Here is an 8,114-nt window from a genome sequence, read left to right on the forward strand (position 1 = left end):
ACATTGTCTTTTCCAAGTAAAAACCCCTAGTATATGAAAGAATGAAAAGGTGCTTTCGTTCTTGTGGAATAAGAAGCCCTCGTACCTTAATGAAAGGAAAATCGTAATTTTTCGTTAGGTATTTGACCAAATAGGATCGTCCAGTTCCTACAGAACCTATCACTAAAATACCCGATAGGGCTAAGCGGAACGAAAAGGGTTTTCCATGAGATGGTAAATGAAAACGATTAGTCCCACACGAGGTTTGGGAATAAGTGATTGTCTGATAATGAGCAAGGAATATACGTCTTTCTGCTAAAGAGGATCTATTAAACTCATAATTCATGAGATCCTTGTTATCAATGCCAACTAGGTATCATAAGTAAATGGATCCCGGTTGTTCAATCCTTTGATAACCAAGGTCATTCTTTGCTAAAGAGAAATGATCACTATGAGTCAGACTCAATAGAATTGGATCCATTCCAAATAGCGAGAATTAGGATTCTTGATCCCTCTCAATCTCTCTTTCAATTCGAGGATCCAGAGAGGTGTTTTCATAGTCATCTCCGAATATTTGCCATCTCGGAATATTTTCGATTTCATTTTTCTATGATATGTCTTTCTATATGAAAATTGGTTATTTACGATGTACGGTGATCCCTGTTAAGCATCCATGGCTGAATGGTTAAAGCGCCCAACTCATAATTGGTAAATTTGCGGGTTCAATTCCTGCTGGATGCACACGAACGGGAACATTCCATAAGTCTATTGGAACTGGCTCTCTATCCATGGAATCTCATCCATCATCCATACATAACGAATTGGTATGGTATATTCATACCATAACATAAGAACAATAAGAACTCGAATTCTTATCGATACTGGAACTCAGAGCATAGGAGGGAAAGTCGATTTATGGATGGAATCAAATACGCAGTATTTACAGAAAAAAGTCTTCGTTTATTGGGAAAGAATCAATATACTTTTAATGTCAAATCGGGATTCACTAAGACAGAAATAAAGCATTGGGTCGAACTCTTCTTTGGTGACAAACATGTTTCCGTGTGACACAACTAAGCAACCCAAGGAATGAGCGGGGCAAACATGTTTTTTTCAAAGTTAATGTGTAGGCCAGTGGCGTGCGAGAATGAAAGCAGAATCATTTTTTTGTTTACAAGGTGTTTTTGTTTGCTTTAATGATAATGAGGGTGTCATCGGCGTATTGAAGAACTGAATATGGAGTATTTGGCATAGTGAGATGTTGAAGGAGACCATGAGAAGATGCTTTTTTGGATCATGCATTGCAGAATATCATCAATAATGATTAAAAAAGGTATGATCAGAGGGGATCAACCTATATCAGCCCACGTTTACACTGAATCCACCTAACCAGGTTACCGTCTTGCAAAACAAACGATTGGCTAGAGTCAGTGAGCATCCCAATCCAGTCCAACCGTTTATCCGGTAACCCTTTTGACTTGAGAATGTGGTACAAAGTCTCTCACGAGATGGAATCAAAAGCTTTTATGAAGTCTAGTTAAGAACTAACGCAAGGCCTTCTGTTTTATGGCAGCTTTTGCATGATTGCTCCAAGGATGAAATTTTCCCGTGACATTTCGACCCTCGATAAGCCTCGATTGGCCCGCAAAGTCCATCTCAATATGGTCAAACTTCCATTCTAGAATTGCAAGAGGTTGGAGGAGACCAGCTGGTCGTTGGTGTTCTACTTTCACTCTTCTGCAGACATCACATTCATTCACGAACCGAGCAATCTCGCACTTCATTCGAGTCCACCAATACGATTGCTTGAGGTCATGGTACGTCTTTATACTTCCAGGGTGAATAGAGAGGAGTGAATTGTGAGCCTCGTTCATAATGACTTTACGAAGGTCACCTTTAGGAACAATAATTCGATCCTCGAAGAATAGAGTATCCTTGTCATCCAGACGATAGCACTTGTACTTGGGCTGACTCTTGGCAATCCCAATCTTTACCTTCTTTTCACCATAGCATCGAGAAGTTGAGCCTCGCGAATCTGATCTTCCAAAGTAGGAGAGACTTGAAGGTTGGAAAGGAATCCTTGAGGAACGACTTGGATATTAAGTTTGCGGAAAGCTTCACAAAGCTCTGGTTGGTAGGGCTTGAGAATCAAACTGTTGCAGTAAGCCTTCCTGCTCAATGCGTCAGCAATTACATTGGCCTTTCCTGGAGTATATTCAATACTCGGATTATACTCTTGAATCATTTCGACCCAACGAGTTTGCCTTAGGTTGAGGTTGGGCTGAGTGAAGATGTACTTGAGACTCTTATGATCAGTGAAGATGTCCATGTTCCTTCCCAACAAGATATGTCTCCATGTTAAAAGAGCATGGACAAATGCCGCCAACTCAAGGTCATGAGTGGGGTAGTTCTTTTCATTGGGCTTCAACTGGCGAGAGGTATAGGCCACAACTTTCTTCTCTTGCATCAACACTGCACCGAGACCTTGAAGGGAAGCATCACAGAAAACTTCGAACGGTTTGGATTCATCAGGAGGAGTCAGAACTAGAGTAGTGACTAACTTCTCTTTGAGGGTGTTGAAAGCAATGTCACATTCAGGCGACCAGACATACTTCATGTGCTTCTGGAGAAGGTTTGAAAGAGGCTTTGCGATCTTTGAGAAGTTCTCAATGAACCTTCGACAATAGCTTGCGAGCCCAAGGAAGCTGCGGAGTTGCTTCATGTTCTGAGGCGGTTCCCAATTCACAATTGCAGACACCTTCTCAGGATTCACAGCTATGCCCTTGGCGGAGATGATTTGCCCAAGGTAGAGAACCTCATCGAGCCAAAACATGCTCTTTGAAAACTTCGCATAGAACTGATGTTCTCTGAGTTTATCCAGCACCAATCTCAAGTGCTTGGCATGATTCTCCTTGTTCTTGGAAAAGACCAAAATGTCATTGAGGTAGACCAAGACGAAGTCATTTGTGTAGGCGTTGAAGATGAAGTTCATCACGCGGGAGAATGTTGGAGGGGCGTTGACAAGGCCGAAAGACATGATAGTGTATTCATATGAACCATAGCGTGTTCTGAAAGTTGTCTTGGGGATATCTTCTTCACGAATGCGAATCTTATGATAGCCCATACGGAGATAAAGCTTGGAGAATACTTGAGCACCTTTGAGTTGTTCGAAAAGCTCATTGATATTGGGAAGTGGGTACTTGTTCTTTATGGTCTTCTTGTTCAATGGATGGTAGTCGACACAAAGTCGGTCTGTTCCATCCTTCTTCTTGACAAAAAGAACACCACAACCCCATGGAGAAGAACTTGGTCGGATGAGACCCATACGCTCTTGAATATCGAGTTGTTTCTTCAGCTCCTTCAACTCTTCAGGTCCAAGCTTGTAAGGACGATTGCAAACAAGTTCCGTGCCAGGCTCAAGATCGATGACGAATTCAACTGGCCGGTGTGGAGGCATTCCTGGTAGCTCTTCTAGAAAGACGTCTTGATATTCGCAAACAACTGGAATCTGAGAGATAGCATCCAACTCTCCCTTCTCGTTGAGAGAAAACAGTCGAATGGTATCATCACGAGCGGCAAAGACGATTACATCCTCAAACGAATGTGTCAATTGAATCTGCCTGGCAGCACAATCAAGGTGAGCCTTGTGCTTAGAAAGCCAGTCCATTCCGAGAATAAGATCAATATCCGAGTTACCAAGGACCATGGGAGAAGACAGAAACTTGTAGTCGCCCAACGTGATAGTAACATCCGGGACGCGATTGTTATATGCCATTTGCTTGCCCGGGGACACAATCTTCAATGGGAAAGGAATCTTTTCGGTCACAAATTCATGCTTGGCAACAAAAGGTCTTGAAATGAAAGAAAGCGATGCACCAGTATCAAAAAGAACTTTTGCAGGAATATCGTTAACAGGAAGGTTACCCATGATCACATCTGACGAGTCCTCTGCCTGAGCTGCGTTCATCATGTTGACCTTTGCAAACTTGGGATTATGCTTGACCACTGCGGTGCTGGCAGATCTCACAGGAGGAGGAGGAGGAGGAAGATGCCTCTGATTGAAGCATTTGTTGGCATAGTGACCCTTCTGCTCACACTTGTTGCACGTGACCTCTGAAAGCGGACGGTGATACGGAGCACTTGATCTTGGAGCATGAGACGAAGTCTTGTTCTGAAAGCATGGGTTGGGTGGGTGGGAAGATCCATTGCCACCTTTGGTCTTTTGTTGATAAGGCTGACGGAACAGAGGAGGAGGAGGCAACCAATACTTTTTCTGCATAGTTACCACTTGAGTTGAGGAAGAAGGAGTTGCATCTCTGACTCGTTTCTTGGAAGCATCGCACTTGAGCTGAGCAGTCTCTTGTTTCAGTGCCATGTTGTAAAACTCATCGTACTTCTTCGGCTCAAAAAGCACGAGAGCTAGTTGGAGATCTTCTCTGAGGCCACCTCTGAACTGATAAATCACGCTCTTCTCGTCAGGGACGTCTTGCTTAGCTAAATGAGCGAGCTTCTGGAACGTGATGTTATATTGGTAAATAGACAAGCTGCCTTGCTTCAGGTTGCGAAACTCCTCACACTTGCTCTCAACAACACTCTGAGGAATGTGGTGAGCTTTGAAGTCTTGACGGAATTCATCCCAGGTAATCACACAACCTCCTCTGAAATCTTTGTATTGTTGATACCACTCTGCAGCTTGGTCTTTGAGTTGGAACAAAGCAAACTTGACAAAGTCCTCAAGCCTGACGTTGCTGCACTCGAAATGCTTGCAGATATCCACGAGCCAATCATCAGCGTCTGTTGCCTCGACACAGTTACTGAAGGTCTTTGGCTGGTTTGCGAGGAACTGGTTGAGTGTAGCAAACTGATTCTGATTGTTGCCATGGCCTTGATTTCCTTGGATGCGCTCTTGCAAGAGTTGCATAAGCATCTGCGTGTTGGCATTGGTAGCAGCCATCACAGCTTGCCATGCCTCCGGAGGTGGAGGTGGTGGCGGCGGTTCAGGATTCTGACGCGTTGGACGAGCCATCCTGAAGAGGGTGACATCCATTAGCATCTTGACAGACATATATTCAAGCCGAATCAATGGATTGAAATTGCAACATATAGTCTTGACATCCGAACAAAATGAACGAATGAATTCCAATAGAAATGGTCACACTTCCATAAATTTAGAAGCCACTTAGATAGAGGTAGATGAATAAAACAACAAGGTACGGACATGAACAAATACTTGGTGAGGATTACCCAATCACAAACCAAATATTCGCGAAAGAAATACTAGAGCTACAAGAAGTCCCACCTATGAAACTCCCGAAATTCTCCCGATTATGCAATCAGGTGTTGGGGATACAGGGGAAGCATAATATCTCACCCAAAGCTAGCAAATCCTACATCCAGTTGTATCCATCCTTCAACACATAACCAAGAAACCTTCGGAAACCATTTACCTCAACCTTCGAAAAGCATCCCTTATACGAGTTATGGCAATACTCCCGAACTCCCGCCCCAGTACTTGGTGGCGTCGAGGTTATCTCACCAACAATTGCATAAAAGAGATTTTCGATGTCGGCGAAACTCAGGTATTCCAGAACTGCAACAATAAAATTGTGACAACAACACCTCGGAGCTCAACTCCCCGAGACACTACCACAACCCCTAAATGTCAGGAGGCACCAAGAACAATGTTATCGTCACAAAACCATCGGAACGATTCCAAGATACCCGCGTGATCCTAATTTTTTTTAGTGAAATTAGAGAAGAGAAGAGTCAAAACTCTACGTCAGGATGCCTCACCAGAGCGACGAAGGGACTGGGGAGTAAAAAGAATCCTACTCTTCGATATATATAATTCTAAATGACTCAAAACATTTTTCTAGACTCAACAACGCTAACGATCTGATCAAGCAGGAGGCTCCTAAGTCGGGGAAGGCTCTGATACCAACTTGTAACACCCACGATGCGGCTATATCTCCCACGTGTCGAAGCACGACTTAGAGGCATAACCGCATTGTAAGCAATGTCGCAAGCGTGATAATCTTCACACAACCCATGTACTAAATAAAGGAAAGAGATACATAGTTGGCTTACACTCGCCATGTCACACAATAGCATAAATATATCATTACAATCATCCAGATACAATCAAGGTCCGACTACGGAACCAAAATAAAGACAACCCCAAATGCATAATGTCCCCGATCGCCACAACTGGGCTCCACTACTGATCGTCTGGAAAGGAAACGTAGTATCGTCCTCAGTCCTCATCGAACTCCCACTTGAGCCCAGTCGAATCTCCTGGAGCGGTATCATTGGTCCCTGCATCTGGTTTTGAAGTAATCTGTGAGTCACGGGGACTCAGCAATCTCACACCCTCACGATCAAGTCTATTTAAGCTTATAGGTAGGGTAAAAGGTATGAGGTGGAGCTGCAGCAAGCACTAGCATATATGGTGGCTAACATACGCAAATGAGAGCGAGAAGAGAAGGCAAAGGCACGGTCGATAAACTATGATCAAGAAGTGATCCTAGAACAACCTATGTTCAAGCATAACATGAGACCGTGTTCTCTTCCCGGACTCCGCCGAAAAGAGAACATCACGGCCAGACACTCTATTGATTCATTTTAAGTAAGTTAAGTTTCAGGTTTTCTAGAACCGGACATTGACAAATTACCATCTGCCCATAACCGCAGGCACGGCTTTCGAAAGTTCAAATCCTTGCAGGGGTGTCCCAACTTAGCCCATCACAAGCTCTCACGGTCAACGAAGGATATTCCTTCTCCCAAGACAATCCGACCAGACTCGGAATCCCGGTTACAAGACATCTCGACAATGGTAAAACAAGTCCAGCAAGACCACCCGCTGTGCCGACAAATCCCGATAGGAGCTGCACATATCTCGTTCTCAGGGCACACCGGATGAACACTATGTACAACTAAAACCAACCCTCAAGTTTCCCCGAGGTGGCGCTACAAGTGGCTCTGTTTTGGACCAACACTCAGAGGAGCACTGGCCCGGGGGTTTTAAATAAAGATGACCCTTGAGTCCGCGAAACCCAAGGGAAAAAGGCTAGGTGGCAAAAGGTAAAACCAAGGTTGGGCCTTGCAGGAGGAGTTTTATTCAAGGCGAACTGTCAAGGGGTTCCCATTATAACCCAACCGTGTAAGGAACGCAAAATCAAGGAACATAACACCAGTATGATGGAAACTAGGGCGGCAAGAGTGGAACAAAAACACCAGGCATAAGGCCGAGCCTTCCACCCTTTACCAAGTATATAGGTGCATTAAAGTAGACAAGATATAATAATGATATCCCAACAATAAACATGTTCTAACAAGGAACAAACTCCAATCTTCATCTGCAACTAACAACGCTATAAGAGGGGCTGAGCGAAGCGGTAACATAGCCAAACAATGGTTTGCTAGGACAAGGTGGGTTAGCGGTTTGACATGGCAATATGGGAGGCATGATAAAGCAAGTGGTAGGTATCATAGCATAGGGATAGAAAAAGAGCGAGCATCTAGCAAGCAAAGATAGAAGTGATTTCGAGGGTATGATCATCTTGCCTGCAAAGTTATCCGAGTTGATGTTAGCTTGATCCTCGTAAGCGTACTCAACGGGCTCCTCGATCATGTAATCATCTCCCGGCTATACCCAAAGCAATAACACAAGCAAAGGGAGACACAATCAACCACGTGAAATGCACAAGCAACATGATGCAAAACATGACATGATATGCGGGATGTGATATGAAATGCATATGCATGCTTCGGAAAGGAAAGATTGAACCTGGCCTCAAATTGTAAAACCAAGAGTGCCACTGGAAAGATGAGTTGATTTCGGTCGAAATCGATATAAAGATCACCGGAATCGGATGCACGGTTTGCAAATGGAAAGCAAAACAAATATGGCACTGATCTGCGATTAACAGCACGAGGCCATCTAAATGCATCAAGAACAACAAGCTACTGCACTCTAACATAGCAACAAATGACATGGCAGGGATCCACTTAAGATGCTTGACAAAATATGAACACTGATGTCACATCCCTGCTTTCCTATTATGCATTAGGGTTGGTTGAACTTGTGCATCCTGTTTAAATTTCTTTTAAACTTGAAATGGGGGCTAATTAACCCC

This window comes from Triticum dicoccoides, chromosome 3A, assembly GCF_002162155.2.
Source record: "Triticum dicoccoides isolate Atlit2015 ecotype Zavitan chromosome 3A, WEW_v2.0, whole genome shotgun sequence".
Lineage (NCBI taxonomy): Eukaryota > Viridiplantae > Streptophyta > Magnoliopsida > Poales > Poaceae > Triticum > Triticum dicoccoides.